The sequence below is a fragment of the Cygnus atratus genome, chromosome 2 (assembly GCF_013377495.2).
Source record: "Cygnus atratus isolate AKBS03 ecotype Queensland, Australia chromosome 2, CAtr_DNAZoo_HiC_assembly, whole genome shotgun sequence".
Taxonomy (NCBI): Eukaryota; Metazoa; Chordata; class Aves; order Anseriformes; family Anatidae; genus Cygnus; species Cygnus atratus.
This window is the reverse complement of record NC_066363.1, coordinates 156617106-156641959: the sequence shown is the minus strand read 5'-3', so window position 1 is coordinate 156641959 and position 24854 is coordinate 156617106. Positions and strand designations below refer to the sequence as shown.

The following is a 24854-nucleotide window of genomic DNA, read 5'->3' as shown; positions in this document are numbered from 1 at the left end:
AGGAAAATGGTACAGAAACTAATCTGCCTTGTACATTTAAAATCTGCTTTTTATAGGTTGATGTTGAGCTCAGATTGATGCTTGTGTTGGTTGACCTGTTATCTTTGGGGAAGGTTGAAGCGTACGCATGAAAGGAAGATGGCATCGTGCTTATTTGTCAGAAAGCTCTAACCTCTTCAGCTTTGGGTATTATTAAGTGTTACACATGTGGAGGTGACGTAGCAATCAACAGGTTGTGTTGGTACCGGAGTACTTCTCCCAGAAATGAATATTAGAATAGCACTCTCTGTCTCGAGTGTGGAATTGGCTGAAATAGCTTCAAAAAAACTGGTTTAGATTCTAGATTTTGAGCGTAGTGATGCAACCTCGCTTCAAAGTAATTGCTTGTTGTTGAAAGGGCTTTTTAAATATAATGGTTTACCACACTATGACTAACACTTGAAAGGGGGAAACCTTGGTTTTGTGAATTCCACCAAGCTCTCGGATGTGTGGGGGGATGATAGGCACGAAGAGAAGAGGAGGAGTTCACGGAAATGAAGTAGTGAGCCAGGTGGGTTTGATGGTTTAGCAGATTATCTTCTGTTTTGGATCTATAAACGTATTTTTTTATGAAGAGGGTAACTCCAGAAACTGAGCATCTCCGGAAAACAAGAAGTTACTTCGTGCTATTTGCATAACAAGATGTGTTTTCTCCCCCTCGCAGTCACTGCAGTGCATAGCAGCACTGGCTGTAGTATGCTACAACATTCGTGATGCTAACAGCCTGTTCCCATCCTTCCTCTGCCCCGGGATTTGTGGAAAAGTCTTTTTCCCTATGACAAAGAGCTTTCTGTGCTCTCAAAGTGTAGTTTTGCAGCAACCCCACGTGCTCTATGTTCCTAAATCCCTGTGTATGCATTCACCTACGGGTTTTTGGCAGTTACCTGCAGTGGTGTTTAAAAAAAAGTAATGTTTTGCAGAATACTGGTAATGCGTACATTCAAATGTTGTCTGGTTTTAGTTTTGCATAATTTCTTGTCCTAATTAGAACATCTGTAGCCTTAAACATGATGTAGGTTGTTGTATACAGTGCCTTCAAGTTACTGTGTTGTGGATAAATTTCAGTAAATCACTAGAAGGTATTTAAAAACGATACTGGGAATTCATACTTTTTTTTTTTTATGCTACAACTGCCACTCTAGAGTGCTAGCAGTGAAATCTGGGGGTTTTATTTGCTTCTCACCAGTAAGTTTAGGATTTTCCATCTCAGACAGCTTTCAATGAAAATGCAAGTGTGTGACTGATACCTGCCTCCATCACATGAGGTTCCCAGCCTAAATCTGGTTTCCCGCTCATCTCATGCTAGTGTAGCTCTAATGTTTTGAGCACCACTGCTGGGTAACTTGAAAACATGGACATATTGGCTGAGTTTCTTGAAAAGGTTTTAATTAGAGGCCGGGATTTAATAGCTGCAACAAACAAATTCTTGCTGTATCGTTCTGATCTCTTGGATGGAGTGACAGTAGAAATGATGTAAGAACACTCTAGAGTTTTAAATATATTTATTTAGCGCTCGAACTTCAGTGATTCTTGACTCCCTGAATGGTAACTTGTGCAGGATAGTCATTTTGCATTAAAATTGTCTGAAAAAAAGCAGAACTAAATGCATATTAATGCAAGATTGCAGCTTGTAAATTGCTAGCTATTTCAGGTGAGTCTCTTGATCTGTGTGTGGCTGCATTTAGGAACCTCTGATGGCTGGTGTGTTGTACCACAGTACTCAGCCCCTGGTTTATTGTGTCTGTTAGAAAGATGGGAAGGTGAAAGAATGAGAAATTCAGCTGAGAGCGTGATAATGGATAGCTGGGCGTGATAATGGATAGCTGGCTTTAAGTAGCCTTTTAACGTAGAGGAAGAACTGCTGTGGATCTGAGCAAACAGCTTTCTAAAAGCTCCTGTCTTTTCGTGTCAGTGTTCCCTCTTCAGGCAGTGGTTGATGGCTAATCAGATGAACTGCCGAAGACAGTGTTTATTTAGGAACTGAGCATCTTAAAAAGCTCACGTTTGTACTGCAGGCTTAAATTTTCCTTTTTCCTCTCCCTTTCCTTTGTAAGTTTGTGGTATTTCTACCATGAAAGCTTCGTAAGGTGGTCTGCTGGTTGCTCAGCATTTAGGGTTCCTGATGCTCTGTGTCTTGCTTCCAGCGTGGCTCTTGAGTAGGTCTTTGTGAATAGAAAGTGATTTTGTCTTTAAAATAAATAAATAAAAATAAAATGGCTTGGTTTGATTTCCTCCACTTGTATTAAAGCAGCCCCAAGAGACCGTTTTGATTACCCCAGAGGGTTGTGCTGCGAGATGTGTGAGCTACTAAAACCTGCAAGGGGATGTTTTGGAAGCTTTTTCAGAGTGATGTGCTGGTGGGTGGGGGAAGATGACACTGGCAATCACGTATATGGAAGAAATTATACCTGAGCATAGTCGGAGGTGGGATGAACTCTGAACTCACTGAAACTCACCCGTCTGACAGTGCTTGAAATTTGGAGATGCACGAGGAAGAAAGGGGAGAATAGTTTCTGAAATTTGGTCTGTACGGTTTGTTAGCAATATCTGTCGAGTAAAAATCAAAATGGAAGAGGTAAATAAAAGCTGAAGGTTTTGTTAGAGGCACTCTCATCATTCTCTTGTGTCAGCGTTAATGGTGGGTACATCTAAGTCTTCCTCAGATCCGCAGCAGCCCACAGCTGAACTGATTAAAAAAACCTCTCCTGTATCGGATTGCCTTTGTACCCTATGACTTCAAGACTTTTTTTTTTCCCCCTCTAACTCTGTGCATTGGGTTACCTGGGTGTCTTTTATTGTGCTCAGCACAGGAAGGGCATGTAGGGTGCATTCAAATAGTTGTGCAGATTCCTCCTGCACCGAAGCATTGCTGCTTTTTTCCTTTGGCTGGGAACAGGGACTGGCAAGCTGGGGACTGTTTTGTTTTGCTGCAGGGCTCCAACTTCATACGGTGTAATACAGGTCAGTTTAGAGCTTTGTCCTTAAGATTAATCTCAACCCTTTTCCCCCATTGGAACTGTAATTCAACTCGTTTTACAACCCTGGGCTAATTTCCTTCCTTTTAATCAGAAGTACATGAGCAAAAGGTGTGCATCGGTTGTCCAGGAGGCAGCACTGGGAGCTTGCACATTCTTTGCCGTGCTCTCACTCTTGGTAAGTTGATCGAGCGGTAGATTTAGAGGCATTAATGTGTACGGGAGCATCCTTCAAGTGCTGCCGGTCTCGTTTCCATCACAGATTGTAGAGGTTGGTGTGATAGAGCCAGAGCTGCTGGGGACGTTGAGGAAGAGGTCGGAGGGCTCTGCTGACTGGTAACTGCTCCTGCTTCCTGCTGCCATCCTGTTATTTTTTTTTTTATTGTTTACCCTCGCATGAAAACGTGCAATTCCTGCTTTTGTTTTAATTTGTTTTGGGGGAGGGCAGCAGGAGCAGACCGCGTCAGGCTATTAAATGCCTTTGGAAGGCAGAGATCATTTTTCTTTTAGTCCCGTTAAAGTTCCTGGGAAGGATTTGAACCAGCAGATGGGGTTTTTGTTTTGTTTTTGTTTTTTTTCCTTTTTGAGTGTAGGAAGGAGGAGCTCCTGCTCTTTCCTGTCGTCTTGCTGCTCAGATAGCGAATAATTTGATTGCAGGGGAGTAGCAGAAGTCTAATGCAGCAAAAGCTCAAAATGAGCCCAGTGATGTATTTTGCGGATTTGAATGCATCTCTTTAACAGGGGACTGAGCTTCCTTCCTGACTCTTTCTTAATGCTGCAGAGTGTTTACTGATGTAAGCCATGGGACGTACAACAGCCAGCAAGGTTCATCTACGCTTCATATTTTATTTCCTGGAGATGCCTCAAACAGGTTCAAGATTAGTGCTAACAAATTAGGGAAGTACCGAAGGTACAGTAACAGACTCCTCATAAATCCCCACGTCTGACAATCTTTACGAGAGAATTTCCTCTTACTGACTTTAGCCAATTTTTAAAATTCTGTGAAATGTGGAGTGAAAGCGTATAACCTGCTGCCATTCTCATGTTTTTACATAGGTGTGTGTTCGTGGTTTCCTTCTTTGTCCCTTTGTGCTCTGGTTTAGAGCACTGGAGTTTGTATTGCCTGCTTTTTCTCTAGTAAAGGTTAGTACGTAAAGGGGAAAAATGAAGTTAGTGTTTTAAAGGAGCACAGTTCCTTTTTATTCCTGTTCAGCTAACCAAGCTGTCTCCCAGCTTTTATTTCTGCTGTTTCTAAGACGCTTTTCTTCAGGCAGAAATTCCTTTTGCTTGGGGCTGAATGCTGTTGTGGTCCTTTTATGCCCGCTTTTATTTCAGGTTTTAGCAGTCTCCTTCATCCTGTTTGCTGTTTTTCTTTACTGACGCTCTCCTGTAGCAGCAGCTGCTGAAGGCAGGGATATCTGACAGTCTAGGCAGTGGCATACAAAAGAAACATCTGCAACAGGTACCTCCAGAGCTGCTTGAACATACTCTTTGTAGAGATTTAAACTCGGTACTTGTTGCGTTTTGCTTTAGCCCTTGTCTCCCTTTCCTCGTGCCCTCCCCAGGCTAGTTCCAGAACGTGATCGAGGTGTTCTTGTATTCTTGCCAGTGCTTGCTAAGGCTCCTGATAGCACTGGTTTTGCTAACCGCCGGTGGAAGGAGATAGCAAGCACTGATATAACCACAGTACTGCAAGTCAAGAGGTGAGATTTTTTTTTCTCCGCCTCTTCTCTGGCTTATTTTTTTTTTCCCTTCTGATGTCGGCTGAACTGATTGAATTTCTGTGCCGTCGTTTGCTCCTGTTTAAAGTAAGGACGCTGCTGTGCTCAGGCTTCGTCTGCAGGCGTGTATACTCATGGCGATTCTGAAGTGCTTCCTGTAAGAGGGGGTCGAAGTACCCCTCGCCATGAATTTGGATGAGAGCTGGTCAGTTCAGGTGCTGTTACTGCTAGGCAAGAGCCTTGACGTGGCTATCTCAATAAATTCACGTTTGTCAGTGGACTTGTTGACCTTTCACAATACCCGACTTGGAACCACCTGGCGCTTTATGTAACAAATAGGAGCAAAAGCAGGTTGATAATATGTATATGGGGAAAAAAGCCACAGGTTGGAGGGCTTTAACCTCAAAGCTCCATATTCATCGTATGCAAGACTGTTTAATTTCATTCCTTTTTTAAACTGTATTTTTCTGTTGCTAGCTTTCAGCCAGGAAACCTTTGCACACTGACACGTAAGGTTCTGTTGCTCTCAGTAAAGTTTTTTGCAAATATTACAAGTCATAGTTTCTGTTCTTACCCTGCTGTTAACAGCACCATTAGAGGAACGTTGTTAATGGAGAAGTAACTCTGATTTTTATCAGTTCTCACTTTCTCCTTCAGGCTTAAGCACCGTATCCTGGAGACGTCTAGATCCCAGTTGGTTTATGAACCATCTTTTCATTTTCATTTTAGTTTATAAAAATCAGGAAGCTGACTGTTTTCTGTACATGTTTTGGTGCCTCTCTTCCTACTCTGAGTGCATGCTGAATGTGGTTGTTCAAGTGTCCACTTAAAGCACGCTTTTCAAGTTCTGCAAAAGCTGAGTGAGCTTGGATGTGTGTTAGTTGGTTCTCAGTTTATCGCCTTTTTTTTTTTTTGTAGTGTGGCAAAGACAGACGTGCTCTCCTGTGATGTCTCAAGGGCTGAACACTTGGAATAACCATTCAGCTGAATCCAGTGTTGGTGGGATTTAGGGATAATGCTGTGTTCGTTTGGGGCACCGTGCAGCAAGAAAGGGTTTTCCTCCCTTTTGGGTGCTTTCAGTAACTAATCAGATAGCTGAAGTACATGATGTATAAAAATGGAACAGTAAGGTGTTGGTGTTTGCTCTCCTTGTATTCTACAGGTATTCACGTGCATTAGGCTACTACAAGGAAGAAGAAAGTAAGGGCTTGTGGGGGCTCACACAAGAGATTGTTGACTTAAATGGGGAAGGAAAACTTTTAGTGCTAAGAATAATAAAGCACTGAAATGGGTTAGGGAGGGGACTCTTGTCACTGGCAGTCTTTAAGGACAAGTTGGGCACCTGTCAGAAAGGAGATGCTGTTTATCCCTACCTCAGGAGCAGCAGATTGATGTGAGACACTCGAGTCCTACCCAGCCCTGATTTTGGTGACAGTAATAGGTAACGAACACGGGGTTTGTTGCTTCCAGGTTTCCACTGGTGGTCGATGTAGTTGACAGTAACCCCACCAACTCATAGCTTTCTCTGAGCTCCTTAGCGAGTCTTCTCCTGCTACTTTGCAGCTTTGGGGTAGATCTGTTGCAGGCAAAGCGTCTTGTATTTGCTTTGTGCATTGCTGTTCTCACGGCTGTAAAGCTCAGAAGGAGGAAAGAAGATCCTTTGCATAAATGAAATCGTCATGCTTTTCTGTAAATGCAGATGTCACCTGGATGTGGCTGGAAAAACAGAACTGCAGACTGGTTACTGACCCTGAAACAATCAGTTTAGTTTGGTTGTACGTTTACAAATTCCAGGAAAGTGCATGCACCAGGCTGCTAAAGCGCCTGAGCAAGCAGTAGAGTGCTCTTGGACAATTTCTCTCATTCTTTTTGGTATTGCCCTTCATTTAATGAGTAAATTGTATTGCATATTAATAAACTGAATCTTTTTATTTCAGAAAAATAGTCTGGAAACTGAACATTTTCTTTTTTATCTCTATCTTTCACTGTTTAATGTGATAGCTTGCATTTTGATGTTGCACCAGTAGGCTTCCTCTTAATTGTAACTTACGTGAATGCGTTTTAAAGCAAGTCAAAATATTTCCCAGCATTTTGTCAAGGAAGGAGTAAGTAACTGCTGAGATTGGGAAACAGAATGAAGTGATCTTTAGTGAAAGCGTGTATGGAGACAAACTGCAACGTGGTCTGCGTGTCTGTCTGTATTTGCTGCAGTAGTTATGGCACATCCTGCGTTTGAGGTGTTCCTCGTGAAAATAAAGAGTAAACTCATTGATCTAAGAGCTTTTTAAACCCCAAGTGAAAATTTAGAGGTGGAAGCTGTGTGAATTAACGCTCTAGTGCTACACCTGAGCTTTCAGGGAGCCTTCAAGCCAAGGAGCAGAGCTAATCGTGATCCCTTGTGTGATGCATGACCCGGTGATCTGGCAGGGATTTCAACAATAAAAAGGTGACGTGGAGGCAAGGGGAAGCCTCTTCCTCATCATTTGTATTAAATTCTGTTTAATCAACTTATAAAAGCACCCAGTCGTGCTGAATTTTCATTATCAGGGCAATCTAACATTAATTTCTGATTTACGTGGACTTGCTGTTTGTCGTTGCATTTGTAAGCTGAGTGATTTTGGGGTGGGGGAATATCACCTCCAAGGAGGAGGACAGCAGTGCTGCAGTATATTCCATAACGCACACGTACACAAAGTGTTTTGGGTATATTAATTAGTCAATATTCAGAAAAAAATCAATTTCCAGAAGTGAATAGTATTCCTTTTGTTTCTATTTTTATGGCACAGATTAAGGATTGATGTTAAGAGAAATGGTGTGGAGGGGTATATGGCATTTGTTTCTTCTGTAGGAATATTCTGACCTGTTTCTTGGTGGCTTTGTGAATATTAGATGGAGTTTATTACTCGTATTTCTCAGGTTGTGGAAGGAAACAACACAGTCATTGCCCCTATAAAACTTAGTCGAAGAGTGGAGTTGAAAGAAGGAGAGGGATGTGACACCAAATATGCACTCTCTTCCATACCTTGCCTAGGGTTCGTCTCTGTACTTTATTTGTATAAGAAATGTGCTTTAGTTTTCTGGCTATCATTACCTTGTTCCCTGAAGCTTATTGCCTCCGTGAAATAAAGAAATGAGCTTGGTTGTTTATGAAGGAGATCAGACGCCGTTCGAAGGAGATGGTGTGTAGCACAGAAGATGAACGCTCCGATGAGGATTTAAATTAAAGTTTACTTGTGGCACGGGCTGCAAAGCCTCCACTTATTCAGCCTTAGAAGGGGGTGAGTTCCTTTGTGTATCGGCAATGCCGCTCGTCTCGTGCTGTTCGGGGCTTCCAGCAGCTGGGTTTGTGCCTTGCTCTGCTTTCAGTGAAAGAGGAGAGGCAATTTGTAGGACAGGAGTGTAGATCACTGGCTTCATTTTACAACTGAATCAGCTTTTTCTTCCCTTAAAGGCAAACAAAACCTTTCAACTGCTTCATAATCTGAGAAGAGTATTGAGCGCAGGAGCTTCCCTTCCTAGGAAACAAACTTTGGAGTTCTGTAACGTATTTATCTTTTTTTTTTTTTGAAGATAAATGGGGATTGCATTGAGGTTCTTCCTCTCGAGTCTTTCAAAGTCTGTTGCAAGAGGAATTTGGCTGTAGCTGGAAGGGGGAACAGGAGCATCGGTTGTACTCCAGCAAGCAAAAGGTCAGAGAGCAGAGGGTGAGGGCTGCAGCAAGTTAGGAAAATAAATGCGTGTAAAGCCCGTGGTGCTTTGATACCTTCCTCTTAAAGCTGTTAAAAGTAAAATGAGGCATGGCCATGTGGGTTGCGGTGTTGAGATCTGCTGTGGAAAGGCAAGGTGAAAGCAGCGAGTCGTGACAAAGCACGTGAAGGACGGGCAGGAGGAACTGGGGGACCTGGTGGCCACGTGCATGCAACATCAGTGCTTAAAGCACAGCTCTCGCCTGCAGTATGATGGCTTTTGGGCTGAGGCTGTCGTGCAGCACTGCTGAGTGTTGTTGTTATGGTCAGAAGGGAGAGGTTTGGTTCGATGTCAAAGCTTTATCTGCATAGCTGATGCGTGATGGCTCGTAGGGATAAGAGCCAATAGCAAGTACGGGCTCCTTTGGTTTGTGGCAGCTTTAATATGCTGGGATGTGAGTTCCTGCTCAAGTTTGCCCTTTATCCCCCAGTTAATGGCTCTGACGAGCTGGCTACGTGTCTGTGCGGAGCTGCTGGTGGGGGGGCTGAGTGGCCACAGCACCACATCCTGTGCTGACGCTTTTGGGTCCAACGAGTCCACTCCAAATCCTCGTTAAGGACTGGATTCTCCTGCTGCCCGAGCCACGAGCAGCACTAAGATCAAGTTAGTGCTTGTACCTTGTACACCAATTACCCTGAAAAACAGATTCTTTTAGTGCTCCAGGCAGGTCCATTGCCCTTACTGCTCCAGGCATGGAGGAGCTGTGCATGTACAGCTGTTTGCACAAGGTCCAGGAGAGCATCTAAAAACCCGTATGTACCATATAACTAGCAAGAATAATATCACAAAACTATGATAACTAAGACTCATCTCTAATAAAAAAGACTCATCTCTAATAAAGAATTACTTGTGTCCAGAAATTGGCGTTACTGCTCTTTCCCTGCGCTGGCATAGCTCTTGAAATCTTTCCCATCTGGCGTGATTGTTTGTGGAGCTGTCCTGTAACTTACAGTACTGCCAAACAGCATCCTCAGAAACCTGATCTGATTGTTGTAAGGCTATAAATGCTTCGTGTATAACGATAAAAATGTTGCACTGTGCCAAAATTTGCTCTGCTGTTGCGGATCAGAGGTGGAAGGGGAGGTAAATCAGTAATGGCTGGTTAGTTTTCGTTAGTTTTGTCAGGCTTGGGCTAATGGGTCATTGGAAGGTTCAAGGAAGCATAAGGGTTGAGTTCCACACCTAAAAGATGTTTTTAAGATTTATTTTTTTCTGGGATGTTACCAATTAGCTTGTTTTTAGTAGCGTGTTTCGTCAAGAGGTCAAGCTGGAGAGAGACTGGCAGACAAAACCAGAAGTTTTAGGCAGTGAATTTGGAGGTTTAGGTCCCCAGGTGACATGCTCTGTCTTTTAATCAGAAAAGCAGGTCAAATTGTGGGTGGTTTTAAAGAGGAAAATGAGGTAAAACAGTGATAGATAAAACATTTAAAAAAAGTAAGGAAACAAAAGTGGAGCAAATGGAAGACTTTCAGCCGGTTGGAAGAAGTATGAAAAGGACTGGTTTTCCACCAGAAAGAAGTGTGTTAATATTTAAATATTGTCAGTTTATTGAAAGCCTTCCCTTGGGGAGAAAGGCAGAGAAATTCCCAAATCTATGAAAAGTTCCGTCCTAATTTTTTCACAGCAAATACATTTGCTGTGCATTTGTTTTAGGGAAACCATTTTGGTGAAAATGCATGGATTTTCTCTTAAAGTTGAAATACAAGCACTGCATTTCAATTAACCCAAACCACTTTTTATGCTAAGTCTGATATTGACCACTTTAGAAGTTTTCAGTGTTTATCCCAGCCAGAACGAGACTAAGAGATGCTTTTTAAGAGTTACAAGTGGTGGAAGCTGAGTTGAGCACAGAAGAGATCTCATCACCTCTTGCTTTCTAAAGCGAAGCAAACCAGTAAGCAGCGGTGACTGTAGAAAATCAATGGGATAACCTGCGTGGAGAGTCTGTTACGCTCGTAAGTGTCTGCATTTATCGATGGCTAAGCAATTAAAATAAAATTTTTCTAGTATTTGTGTTCGGTGCATTTTTGAGGTTGTTTGTGAGTACCTCCCAAGCATTAGACACTATTATTTTAACAAATGCTTTACGGATACCATTGACGTAATTTCCCAGAGCGGAGAAAGGTCATTACTATCAGCCTTGGGAGTTAAAAGTAGCTTTTGCCGTATCAGAGAGAGTCTTTCTTAAAGCAAATCAATACTTGCACGGACTTCTCAGTCTGCGAAACAGTCTCGTGAGGAATTTCCCTTTTCGTAGAGGATGTAAGAACGTGTCGTGATGTCATTCCCATTGTGTTCATCGTTGGTGTTCCCGCAACTTGTCCCAAATCATGACTAATTCCCTAAAAATACTCTGAGCAGACACGAGGCCGGGGAAAGCTGTCGTTTGCCACTCAGGCTGGAGGAGGTGATGGGACAGCTGGCTGCCTCGACAGATTCTGTGCTGGCTTTGAAGTCCGTGTTCGGAGGTAGCTGGTTCCTGTTATGCTCTTGCTGGGGAAAAACAGGTGCTAGGAGTAGGTGAGTAGGGGTTTTGCTTCAGCTTTTTTATGGGTAGGGACGAGCATCGGTGGAGGGGAAGGAACATCTCCCCTCTGCCTTCCTCGTACCAGGTGAGACGTCTTTCCTGGGGAAGTCGTGCATCAGAAGGAGCAAAAATGTGAGTTGCACCAGGCACACCTTGCACCACTGCATATAGTCAGTACACTGCTGGGTTTACACCGGCCTGGCCACGTTCCTTATTCCCTCATGGCAGCTTCTTGCTTAATTTTTAACGTAGGCACAACAGCTTCGTCGGGAAAGGTTAAAATTCAGACCTGAGTTCTGCAAAGCGTTCTCAGAGTGCTGCCAGCGCGTGTAAATGGGGTGAGGAAGAGGCAGCACGCCTTGCTCTCCCTTACTTCGCGTACGTCCAGACACTGAAATTCTCGTGGCTGTTCGTGTAGAAATTGGAAGTAGTTTGATTTTTCTCATTTTTTTTCAGTTTATTATAGCATAGACTAATACTTCAAGTGGATTTTTTGTGCTGTTTTCTTATTTAGAAAAATGCAAGCTCCTTTGCAGTCTCTTTAGTATTTTTGTTGTGTGTTAGTTTATCTTGTGGAAATCTTTCGGTGGCCTTTGTGTGTGAAATAGCTGAAGTAGCTAAGGTGAATAAAGGTTCAGAAACAGTTCTTAAAAATTGATTTCTCTCTGCTCAATACTGCCTTTGTCCCTGTAGCACACCTTCGTTCAGAAGGCAAAAGAGCAAGAAAAACAACCAGCAAAATAGCAGAAAACTCTGCAGACAACTCAGCTCCGAGGAGTGCTTTCAGTTTGAGCATTTCCTTTAAGAAAAAAACCAATTCTTTCTGGACAGTCTTACATGTGTATTTTGAACTGTATCTGCATGCATTTATTACTTCAGCTAAAAAATGGCTTGGCTGTCCTGTGATGCACATACCCCGGGGAAATAAATGCTTTTCACTAGGTCCTCCCCCACGTGCTTTTTTCTTTCAGGAAAGCACTCTTTCTAATTCTAGATTTGGATGCTGCTATCGTTTTTTTTTGTATCGCTGATAAAATTTTTTAGTACTGGCTGCATTGTTACCATTAAATGTATGTTAGCTAGATTAAAAGTTCACTTCAGAATCTTCTAACCCCTTCCACTCCTCAAAATACTGAAGTCATCCAATTAGTTAAGTTCTGAATGTATGAAACGTACAAGATGGGTGGCAGCTTGCTTTGTAAGGTGTCTGTCTTCAGTTCAAATGTAAGCCTCCTGGCTTCTCCCACTGCTTTTCTGGGGTCTTTCTAAGGACTTGCAGGTGAATAACTTGGGAAGTGGGGTGTCTACTACACTCTGTTTCAGTGGAGAATTATCTTGTCTTCATACAGGAACATCACTTAGCTGTGTTCTGTTTCTATGGGATACTTGTCTACTTCGATGTTAAGAAAATAACCTAATCAACTCTAAATGTTCTTTTCAGATTTCATGTTTCATCTTATGTTGAGCACCTACTGCTGAGAGCTGGAAAGTCTACTTAAGGTAGGTAGAACAGCTGATGATTTCACTCTTACAAGGTTGTGTGCTGGATAAAATGGTCCACGTTGTCTTTTTTGTTCTTTTGGTTTTGTTCTTTCCTTGTAATTATGGTTGAAAATCTTGATTTTTGAACAGTAGCATTAAGTAGAGTTTCTTGGTATGTCTCTTTTCCATGAGCCTTTTAAAACTGGCCTTTCTCTGACTTTCTGATAGCCCCTGTGTAGCCTTTCCATTCAGCCTGAGTGCCAAGGTGTGGGCATGCACAGTAATTTATTGTGCCTGGGGGGAATTTGTAAGGTGTCTTCTCGCCTCCCAAAATAGCTTAGCTGGAAATTGGCCGGCCAGACTGACATCCTGGCTCTGGAGCAAAATGGTAATGGTTCTTTGTTTTTATGTTCTTCTTTTCCGTAGTAGATAAAAGTTTGTCTTAGGCAAAGTCTTCACTGTAGGGGGACTTGACCTAATCTTAAGTAGTCGAGCTATAAGCAGGAGCAGAGAATTTGGGTAAGCACAGTATTCTTTGTACTATAGGACTCCTTTTTATTATTTTTGATTCCTTCTGACTTGCTTTTCATAAAGTCAATGGTTACATTTGCAAACTTCAATTTTATTACTCACTGTACTTGGAGTTTTTCTGACTTCTGCTTTTATGCTGCTGACATGTGTGGATGTTTAGAATATTCGTTCATCTGAATGTAGCTAGAAGAATTTGTTGGATCCATTTTTAATTTTTTCCATGATTGCTCGCTTTCTCCAGCGTTCTCTGTAGTTGCTGGTTTGTGAGCTTGCATTACAGGATTTATCTTTATTTTCTGTAGCTCAGGCTTTGGCGTGTAACAAAACTCATCTCTTGCCACTTCAGGAACACTTTTGCATATAACTGCTTGATGTGGAGAACCTTATTTAAAAAAATCTATCACCTGTTTTAGACAAGGTTAGTATTCTCCTTGCTGGGTAGCAAAGGAGATGTGGCTAGCATTTTGCATGGACTAGGTCCTTGGGGGACTTCAGACTTACCTTGCAGTTCAACTGGTGTATTGCCTCTGGCATATAGAAAGCTCTCCTAGATCTCTTCTGGAAACAGAGGGTCACTTATTGTCTCATGACTGTCTAAATTTGTAGTCGTAGATGTCTTTAATCTTTAGTAGCTTTTTTTTTTGCACAATTTGTTGTTTCATGAGTGGTGTGCATGCTAGCCTTTCTTAAATTTTCAAGTTTATGGTGACTAATTGCTTCTCCTTTCTAATTCATTCCTTCCCTTTTCTGGTTGGGGATGCTGCTTGTGTGTACTATACAGATGATACAGTAGGTGGAATTCCTTGGAAAAAACTTCCATTGCTCCAAGGAATAAATAGTGGCTTCAAAACCAGTTGTTCTCAGCTCTGTCACCTAAACTGGAAAAACTTGAAACACTTTAGTTTTGGGGGAAAAAAAAGCATCACCACTAGTACTTTTTTCAGTTAAGACCAAAATTTGTCTTTATATATCACGCTGAATCTGAATTATGGTTCGGATGGGATACCAGGCATAACTTACTTCTTTTAACTTGGAAAATTAGTAGTATGGGAAATAGAGAAAAGGGAGGGGCTCACAAAACAGGGCACCCACCTCTTGAGTTTTTCAGCCCTGTGATTTCAGGTTTTCTTACGCTTCTTCCTTTTGTTTGACCTTTTAAAAGGAACAGCTACTACTGTCGTGATGTCACGGGCAAAAAGCACACTTATATGTTTTGTGAACTGAAGCCATTTGTTCTTTGGAATACATAGTTTGTAAAGGATTGAAGTGAGTCATATCCTGGTAAAACCATGACAACTAAGTATTTATGAGTTTGTTAGGTAAATAACTTGCAGTACCTTCCTAGATAAGGCTTCAGAGAAAACCAGCCCTGTGAATAACAAGGTTTTGAAATGTAATGGCAAATAAGAAAAAACAGCAAGAGATATTGAATGTAAATTGCAAGTATTTCTGATTTGTGAGGTTAACACTGAAGTATGTGTGTTTGGTTTCTGGCTGGGGATTTGGTAGGAGGAAGAGATTAGCACTACTTACTCTTTGGAAATGGTATTGTATGTGCAAATACTGGAATGACAGTTCCAGTACCGGATCTCCTGCGATGTTAAAGACCATTACTGTGAACTATATATCCAACTCGTCAGAATTTAAGCTCCTGCCGTGTTCCACGATAGTTTTTACATTACACAATCCTTCACTTTGTTCCACAGAACCACTACCTCGTTTGGTACCAAAACATATTTTGTCTATTTTTTGCTGTTTTCAAGCCCTTCTGTGACTGAATGGATTTTTTTGTGCTAAATTTGCAATGGCAGTGTCTGCTTTACCCTTTCATTTTACATTCTGGTTAGTATGGATGGAGTCACAGAATTTAGGATCAAATAATTTGATTTTCGGTCTCTACTCAGACATGCCATTTTTTGTTGTTGTAGCACTTAAAATTTGCATTCAAAGCAGATCTCTCACTGACTTGAATAGCACCTGAAGTACTTGTCAGTCCTGTATTTAACCCCCAGGGTATCAAGGCATGTGTCTGAAAGAGAAACACATGGTGACTGTGGAAAGCTGAACTAAATGACTCTGTTAACATCATCCAGAAACCTGAATGTGTAGATGACACTAATTGCTTCAGCTGATGAAGCTTTGTCTTCTTCCTGATGCACATTATTTACTCTGATTATTTATTAGCAAATGTGGAAGGCGTGTATCAGAAAGGAGGGATTATGAGCAACAGTTTGGCTTGATAACTGATTTATTCCTCAGGCAAGTCTTCATGCACTGAATTGGCACAGGTATGGGTATATATTGTGTATGCATTTTCAAAGATGATGGACAGCCAGTGGCAGTAGGTGGTGCTAGCACTTCCACCTATAAAGCAACTTGCAAAAAATGTTCCCCTGATTATATCCCTACTGCAAGCAACATCGGATGCTTTCCAGCATTCTAGTCTTCTTACCTTCACTGGAGTTAAACTGGTATTTGACAAGCAACCTTGTTATACCTCTCATGCTACTCATTTAAAAGCAGTGTGGTAGACTGAGAAATAAGGATTCTTATTTATTTCTTGCAGTAAGAGATGTTTCTCTTATAAAATCTAAATATATCCATGTTTTCTCTGTTTTGAGTGTTTTGCCTGGAATCACGTTCTAATTTGTAGAATTAAAGAATCCCTTCTTGATATAAAAGCTGTTTCCAAAGATTTCAGTTTGCAGGTAAAGCTATAAGGAATAACCACTATCATTAAGTGTCAAGATAATTAATTAACGTATAGTGCTTTGAGCCAATAACACCTATGTGCTTATAGCTCCTCCTGGCTTCCAAAAGTGGAATTTTGCTGGGCTCACCATCTGATTTATTCTTCTGGAATTCTGGGGCCATTGAAGAAAGATCATCTTCCACTAGGTTTGTAGTCAACTTTGAACTCCTCCAAGCAGGCTGGGTTCACAAGTGTGCATGAGTTGACCGGCGGTGTGGTGCAGAAAGTGTTCTTCTCACTGGCTGGATCCTTTTTGTTCTTGATCCATATTGGCAGATGTCATCAGAGCACTCACTATGCACAGTGTTGAAAGCAGTGACCTTGAATTTAACAAACACAATCCATGCCGTGTGATGCTTAATGCCTTCCTGATCTCTCTCTCCAAGCCTTCGCTCAGGATCGCTGCTGTTCATGAGGGTGTCCCCCCAGAGCAACTGTTGTTTTATACGTGGAGTAGGTGGGTTGGGAGGAAATAAATTTAAGCCCTTTCTCCTTAGTTGTCTCATCCCTCAATGGAGTTTAATAAAACCTCAGCCTGTCTGGATTACCTGGGAATACATTACCGAGGTAGAATGAAGTAGGGTTTTTCATCTTCCCTCTGGAGGTGCCGAAAGGTCTTCTGGACACCAAAACGAATGATTTGTTTTGCCTGCTAGCTCTTCTGGTAGGTGCGAGTAGGGAAGTATGCAGCAGAAAATAATGCTTGTGAGTCTATAAATAGTATTCCTTTGTAGCACAACTTGGATGGATCTGTAGGAGTACATCCTGACAATGCCAGGAATAGCCGTGTAACGCTGCTGTTGTAACTTTCCAGACTGTTTAAATTACAGATTTCCGAATGACTGACTTGGTTAAACATCCATAAGGCTCACCCCTGGCTCCGTCAGGGCATCAGCCTGTCCACTGCAGCACAATTTCAGCTTGGAAATGCTGAAACCTGTTCACAAAATAAATGCTGCTGCTTGTCTTGGGGCAACTAATTTTTTCTTAATCCCAGCCCTGCAAGTACATACCTGTCTGGATTTGTGTAACCACGCTGACCTGCTCGCATCAGTAAGAGTATCTGAAGTCAAGCGTGCCTGTACACGTTTTTCGGAATGATGACTCCCGTGCTTAACTATTGCGGTGGTAGGCGCTTATTTGTACTTGTAATGAAGGTGGATGTCATCCATTTCCTTGTCTTAAAAGGCAAACTAGTTCTGGTCTTCTCTGCTTATTCTGCTCCACCCCACTAGTGTATTTACCACTTCTCTAAAAATAGATGTGTTGCTCTTGGGGATTCAGGGTTGTGTTTGCAGTAAGGTTTGCTGTAGCTGTTTCTGTAAGAACACTTACCTAGCTGATAATGTCTAATTGTCCTTTGATACTGTATTTTGCTGAAGAGGTTAAAAATCTGTACTGGCTGTTACTTGCTGCAGGAAATGCCCCGGGCTGACACTGGTCTAGGAAAGCTTCTGAAAGCAGCAGGATATTCTGAGTCATTTGCTCAGACATTCTTGGACAAATTAATGATGATGTGCTTTGCATTGCTGGTTGGTGGACTTTAACCCTAGAGGATGTCCAAGCTTCAGACATTCAGTGGATCAACTCAGCATCAGCCTTTGAGCGCACCTTGGAGTGTGTTTTAACTTTCTGCTTGTAAAAAAAAAAAAAAAAAAAAAAAAACCTTGAGAAGTTTTGGAGAGCATCAAAAAGACCAAAATTCAAACCAGGCCATAATCCTTCCAAGGCTTGAAAGTATCTGTTTTAACCTATAAACTCAATTTGGCATGCCAGGCTTCCCATTACCTTTCCTGATTCTGTTTGTGAATGGTTTAGCATCTGGAGCTGTAGTTGTAGCACAAAGGGTAATGAGTGCCCTTGTGCTACAGAGATCACATACCAAATATAAGGAGAGGAAAACTAGTGGACACAAAGGTACTGACAAATCATAAAATACTGTGTGATGGGGCAAATACTGGCTAGCTTGATAAGCAGGAGGACCAGCAAGTGTCAAGCCAGGGATTTGTTTGTATGCTCAGTAGTAAAGGAAATATCTGCGTTATTTCCTGGCAGATGCTCGTGGAGAGCTCCTCTGACAAGATGCAGTCTTGAGTATGCTTCCTGAGATGTTTGTTAGCAGTGCCTGAGATGCAGAGAAATTCATCCTTCAAGAAATCCAGGGTTTATAAATATTGTGCCGTGCTGGATGTGGAAACTGGACCCAATGTTCTAGCCAAATCCTTATCAGCATTGTATAAATTGAAGTCATTCCTCATGAAAAAGGCATCCCTTTTTCATAAGTCCTAGTGTAATAGTTAACTTTTATTTCCACCCCCCTTCTCTCAGTAGTTGCACTGGTTCTTGTTCACTTTTGATTGACTGAAACCTCCAAATTATATTCCATGGAATTGTTGTCCTGCCGGTAATCTCATTTTGTATATGCATGGTTTGCTCTTCCTACCTAGGTGAAAATCATGTCTTCTCATCTGTCTGTAAGACACAAAACCATTATAAGTGAACAGCCGGTTTATTTCAAATTCAGTGAATCCTTTTAAATCAGCCTAACTTCCCTTTATGGCTAGGAACGTAAAGATAACTTTGATAATTCTCTTACTTTGGGACCTTGAGTTTCATAATTCTTCCTAACGCATCGTAATTCTTTGGCTGCTAGTTTCTTGTGAAACAAAATGCTTTGAGTTTGGCTAAGCTTATAGTTGAGTAGAATATACTTATGAAAAGCTTTCTTCTATTTCCCATTCTTGTGCTGCTAGCCATCTCCATTTAAAATGTTCCAGCTAAGTGATGGAGTCTTGGGCCGGTGGATTTGTAGACCCCAAGTGTTGCCTGCAGTTAGTGGAAATGGTGCTGTGTTTTCACGTGCTTGAATTAATTTCATGAAATCCATTTACAGTAGCAGGAATTGGCAGAAATTGTGATTTCTTCTTGATTATGTCTTGTGCTAGTCACACATGCTGCTAGCTCAGGAATAGAGTAGATGACTGTCAGAAGCGATGTGAATTTTGTTTCCTTCTTACTGGAAGCTATTAATTTGTACTTTTTTGTTCTGCGGCAAGATGTAGAGCAGGCAACTCGAATTCCCTGGGCAGGATTCTGGACTCGTGCAGCTTGGGCAGTGTTTCCTTATTAAGGAGAATGAGGGGACCTGAGAAGACCATAACAGGGTAGCAGTCTATAACTGAGCCCATAAATGAATGCATTAAATTAGATTACAGTGCTCTTTACCAAGAGGACAAAGAGGGATCACCTAACAGAAGTTATGATCAATGGCTATTCCAGGTATCGCTAAAATACGTCCCTTAAGGGCATGTGGAACCTGCTCACAGCTGTATTGTGAAAGGTGCAGCCTTTAAATCACTAACTGAGATTCCTGTTGAAAACAAAAGGTCATTTCTTATTTTAGTATAATAGTATCAGGCACATGGAAAGGAAAAGGGCACTTAAAAAGTCACGGTTGTCAACAGGGCTCCAAGTTTGGCATTCCAGGTTATATTTGTATTTATTGTAAGCAGGTGGTCGTGTCGTCATTTCGTTTCTCTCTTCCAGGATCAGTACAGTTGGCTTAACTTTCAGGATGGGACAATAAAAGCCTGACGGTATCTTGGTAGGTGTTAAGGTCCAAAGAAATTTGGGTAGCTGTGAACACAAAGTCCTTTCCTTTCAGCCTATTTCTTTCTTGCTGAAGTCGTTTAAGAATAGAAATGTCCAGAAGGAACGATAGGCTTTTTCTAGTAATATTAACACTGAAAGTGTATTCTTGACTTTCTCTGGTTTCTGGAGGTCTCCTGATGTTGTTTTGTTTATAGTCCCGGTGCTGGGAGTCTGAATGGTATTGTATCATAGCTATTTTAAGCAGAGCAATTCAGGTTGTACTCATCTGCCTTTAATGTATGCTGACTCATACAAATCATCTTTCGTATACATCTGAGTTGGTTTCTTATGGTGAATAATTTACCTTACAGACCTCTCCAAAATAACTTTTCTCTTTGAAAAACAAACAGGATATTAACTTGCACCTCCTTTTTGCGTGGTGGTAGAGGCTATGTACTAATCCTTGTTTGATACCTTAAATTAGGTTGAACACAGGAAGTAAAAATGCTAGTTTTTTGGGATTGGGCTAGTTCTAAAGAATAACTTCTCCTTAAAAAAAAAGTCTTGACTTACAAGACTTCATAGGTGGGAAGCAGGTGATGTTGCCCTCTTGCAGAGACTAACTAGGCTGTTGCACATCACAAACTCATCCTTGCGTTGAGGAGAGCAAAGTAGCAAGTCGGTCTTTTTATCCTATCAGATGAATACAAATCCACGTATGAGAATAAAATTTGACAGAGTAGCCTTTTTTTTCACTTTGCAGGTTTGTGTGCCTGTGGTTGTGCCAGTCCGAATGGGTTTGTGCCTCTTCATGGCCATCGGCTTGCATGCATTTGCCCTTGCTTTGCTTTGGGTCATTCCTAGCTCTATGCTCTGCTCCTCAAGGCAGCTAGTTCCTTGAATCTATTGAAGAGATGTGACCCTAAACAGGGTGTTCTCTACATCTTTTGGGGAGAGACGTGGTTTTTTTGAGGCCTGCTTTCTCCAGGAGGTTTTGTATTTGTATAAGTAGTCAATGAAGACTCAGGCGTCGGGGGGATGGAGACGATCTGGGCTTCAGTTCCGAGGTTTCCTGTTAATAAAGTTTGTAGAGAAGCCAAGCAAAGCTACCTGGAAGATTTGTGCTTTTTTTTTTTTTATGTAGGATGTGTGGAAATGTATGTATATGGTGTGAGATTTTTCACACCAGTTACTTTCCTACTTCTTGAAAGAAAATGAGAAGAGTTGGAGTTGTATACTAAATCCGGAGTTCCAGCAACATAAAAAATGACAGAATCCTGATACTAATACAGGAAATTCATACTTCATGACATTTCTTTTGTTAACAAACACTTAGCTTTGGAGACATAAAGTAAGTAAATGCTGGAAAGGGAGAGAAGGACATAAGGAACCCAGTGAGTTGCATTGCTTAATATACCAATGGTGTTTGTATCCATAGCAATGACAGCAAAAGGACCTGCACAGGATGCTGCTGCCATCACTCTGATAACTGTATTCCAGCAGGATGAGTAATGTGGGTCAGAAGATGCTGCTTTGGCTTTTCTAAACCTCCCACTTGAAGGTATTCTCATACAAAGAAAATCTGTGGTGGCTACATTGAGTGGAGCACCACGGATTTAAAAGGAGTTGAAAGGCACAAATACTGAACTACAGTTATGCCTTCCACATTAACACTTGTAATGCAGGTTTTGTATCCCCAAATTCTTAAATAGTGGGCAAAGTGCAGAGGTATTAAGGTGGGGAGGGAAGGTTGCAGTGGATCAGAATGCTCGTCTGTTTTTAAGTACAAGATTACGTCATCCCTTCTGCATTCAAGTTCCTCATCTATTTTGTATTTTTAAAGAAAATAAATATTAGATTTGCCTCAGAACTGTACTGTTTTTGTTAGGAAAAATTAATTTCTATATTATTTGTGTAAGTTAGTTGGAATCTACTTCCAATTTGTTACTTGAGGATGAACTTCATTCCCTTTCTTCAAAGTAGTTTTTTCAAGAGAAATTTGCAGGAACCTGGGAACACTTGAAAAGCAATTTATAGGAGAGATCCAACGCTATCTCTGGTTTAGAATTGTTGCTTTCATGAGAGTTATTAGAAGGCTATAGAATTTGAACAAAACACTTGGTTCTTTTGTGTATGGTAAAGCTGTAATTTTTCTCAGAGTCAAGTGGCAGCACTGGAAGATTGCAGCAAACCTGATTTCAGCTAATCTGGGTTTTCACCTCTGCAGCATCTATATTTTCTGTACTGCTGGTTGATGACTTAATTGAGGTCATATGTAGTCTGTTCTTGAAATTATGGTAATTTTGATGGGTTTTTATTCTTACTCTTGCCTCTTATTGAAATTGCCTGAAACATGTTTGGGAGCGAGTGCATGTCCTGATTTGTCTGAGAGCTCTCAAATTTCAGAAGAATGCAGAAATTTGAAGGAGGAGGGCAGCTGGGGATGTGAGCAGCCCAAGGACAAGGAAATCTATCCGGGCTTGTTGTTCTCCCTACAGTAGAAAAAGAAGTAGGAGGAAAAATTTGTTTTTGGAGTTTTGGAGCATGCAATTAGTGGCATGTATGTGCCGTTTATAACTTAAATGGGTGGTTGTTTACAGATTGTATTTCAACCTTTTTTCTTTAAATATCCCCTGCTTTTAACAAGGTATAATGCACACTGGCTTTTATTTCATTATTGATAAAATATCCACGCTTTGTAGATAATCTCTCCTAATATTATTCACTCCTGCACCGGCTGCAAATTAAGTATTGATTTTATGCATTGCTGTTTTTAAACTTAAAGGCACTCGTGAATTGTGGTTAATTGATCTGCAACTCCATGCTTCAATACACAGTGGTGGTTCTGGAAGCCAGACATCTGAATTACAGACTGCTTTCTGTTTTGCAGCTTTAGTTCACGTGTTGCACTGATTGCACCAACATGAGGCTGGCTTGGTTTTGCTCTGCAAGTTGCTCTCTGAAAGGTTTGGTGTAAATATGGAGGGGTAGAAAAGGACAGGAGAAAATAAGAAATAGGCAACTACTAACTGGCTTTCTGAAGTGACACTGATGGTACTTGCATGAAACACACTTGGAAGCGTCACACTTGTCATTCATATTGTCCATCTCCTGAAGTTCAGTTTCCCAGAAAATTCAAAAGTCAGATCTCAATTTTCTGGAGCTTTCCATCACAGATTTCAGTATGCAGCTATTAATCAGAGCTGCAATCCAGTGCACAAATGTTCCCAACATACGTTTGTGCTGAGTCTCCCTCTCTTCACTTATACACGTGAATTAAACAATTGTTGTCATCTGTCATTTTTTTTAATGAGGTTTTATCCCTAAAATAATAATAATACATTTTTGGGGCTCTTGTATGAGGCCACATGAGTGATTTTAATCTTGTATTGCTCCTTAAAATATTTTGATGCACGTTCTTGTGTTGTTCTTAATCAATGCTGCCATTACTTGTCTTTCATTTGAACGGCATACCTATCTTTATGGGGTGCTGGGGGGGAGGTCCACCGGGTCTTGGTCATTCCATAAAATTCAAAAGCCCCCCAGGAACTCTGCCTGGTAGAAGGCAGCAGCTGAAAAGAGCCGCGTGCTACCCGGATCTCTCATCTCTAACTTAGATGGGCCAATAAAAGTTAAGATAAAAGTTGACGTAACGCAATGAGGTTGCCTCAGCTCTTGAGCAGGTAGAATGGGGATTACTTGTTTGTTCTTTCATCTGCGAAATGCGAGGAAAACGGGGAATTAAGCCCTGCAGAGGCATAAATTTTGGAAGCCTGAATACAGCCAAGTCTTTAGTTTTTTGTCTAGCTTGGTGTTCTTGTACTTCAGGAAAGAGATGGCGGGCTTGGATCTTGTTATTAGTATTAACTTTAAAAAGCCAAACAAGATTTATTTTTTTTTTTAAACTTTCCAGAAATAGCTGTGCTGGGTGCGGGTCAGATAGATAAAACTTAGGTGTTCCTGTATTCATGGTAGTGCTTTGGGAAGGGGCCTCTGAATGAGTCATGGCAAGCTACTGCTGCCTGCACAGCGTCGAAATGGCACTTCATGATTTTGGGAGCACAGTCTAACTATTTTGTTTACTTTGGATTTTAGAACCACATATCATTACCAAGCCTACTGACATTACTGATGGTCTACAGACAGGTGTGAAGAGGTCTTCATTAGAAAAGTCTGTTGGAAAAACTAGATATTTTTTTTGTATTGCTTTTTCTGAGGTGACCTAAATGAGTGTAAGCTACTCAATTGTAATCGTGCATCGTTGGGATAAGCCCAGGTAACTTGCACCAGGTGATGCCCTTCTGTGCACAGAAACTCTTTTGTACAGGATGAAATTACTAAAAGTCAAGGTCTGTACCACCTGTGACATCACGTTCCCCTTCTCTCCACGGTCTTGTTCTTGAGAATAATAGAATCACCGTCCTTGAATATCCTGGATTTGAAGGGACCCACAAGAATCATCGAGTCCAACTCCTGGCTCCACACTGTTCTTTCTATATTATATATTATAGAATGAATATATAAATGTATATATAAAATATTATGCTTGCAAGTAAAACACGTTAAGTAGCTTGCTTTCCTAAATAATTAGGCTTGCACTGCTGATCACCTCTGTTATGCTCTTCGACATTATTTTTGACCATAAGCTGGTTCTTGCCAAATTGAGCACAGCGGCAGAAGCTTCACAACAGCTGAGCAGAGCTGTTGGTCTCAGGCCAGCAGCTGTCCCACCAGCATGCACCCATAGTGTCCCTGTGGTATATTTGACTTTTTGAACCAGGTGGAGCAATGTGATGCTTTTTGTAGAACCACAGAATGGTTTGGGGTGGAAGGGGATCCTCTGGTCACCCTTGTGGCCCTACTCTGGACCTGCTCTAACAGGTCCACCTCTTTCTTGTGCTGGAAGCCGTCATGGGAGGAATCCTGCCTTTCTGTTGTGCTGACTGCACCACTCAGCTTGGTGTCCTCTGCAGACTTGCTGAGGGTGCACTCAAGCCCCCATCTCAGCCATTAATGAAGATGATAAACCAGCCCAGGTCCCAGTACAGGCTCCTGAGAGAGACCACTTGTTGCTGATCTCCACGTAGGCATTGAATCATGGAATCGTTAAGGTTGGAAAAGCCCTCCAAGATCATCTGGTCCAACCATCCCGCTACCACCAATGTCACCCAAAAAACCACGTCCCTAAGCACCACGTCCAACCTTCCCTTGAACACCCCCAGGGTCGGTGATGCCACCACCTCCGTGGGCAACACGTCCCAACGCCTGACTGCTCTTTCTGAGAAGAAATGTCTCCTCGTTTCCAACCTGAACCTCCCCTGGCACAACTTGAGGCCATTGCCTCTAGTCCTATCACTAGTTACCTGTGAGAAGAGCAGATTGAGCCACTGACTACAACCCTCTGGATGAGGCCATCCAACCAAAACTGATGGCTAGTGAGAACGTGAGCTGGGGGGAGATGCTCGTGAAGCAAGGAGAAGAGTGTTCTG

The 24854-nt window shown here is 41.7% G+C and overlaps 1 protein-coding gene across 2 annotated transcripts in view; it reads left to right on the top strand.

Annotated features, from left to right (window-relative positions):
* Nucleotides 1-24854, top strand: part of PTK2 (protein tyrosine kinase 2) — a 204724-nt gene that overhangs the window by 2325 nt on the left and 177545 nt on the right. For both annotated transcript variants that reach the window (XM_050708969.1, XM_035561708.2), the window contains exon 2: nucleotides 12451-12509. The gene's annotated coding sequence lies outside the window, so the exon portion shown is untranslated. The remainder of the gene's footprint in view (nucleotides 1-12450; nucleotides 12510-24854) is intronic.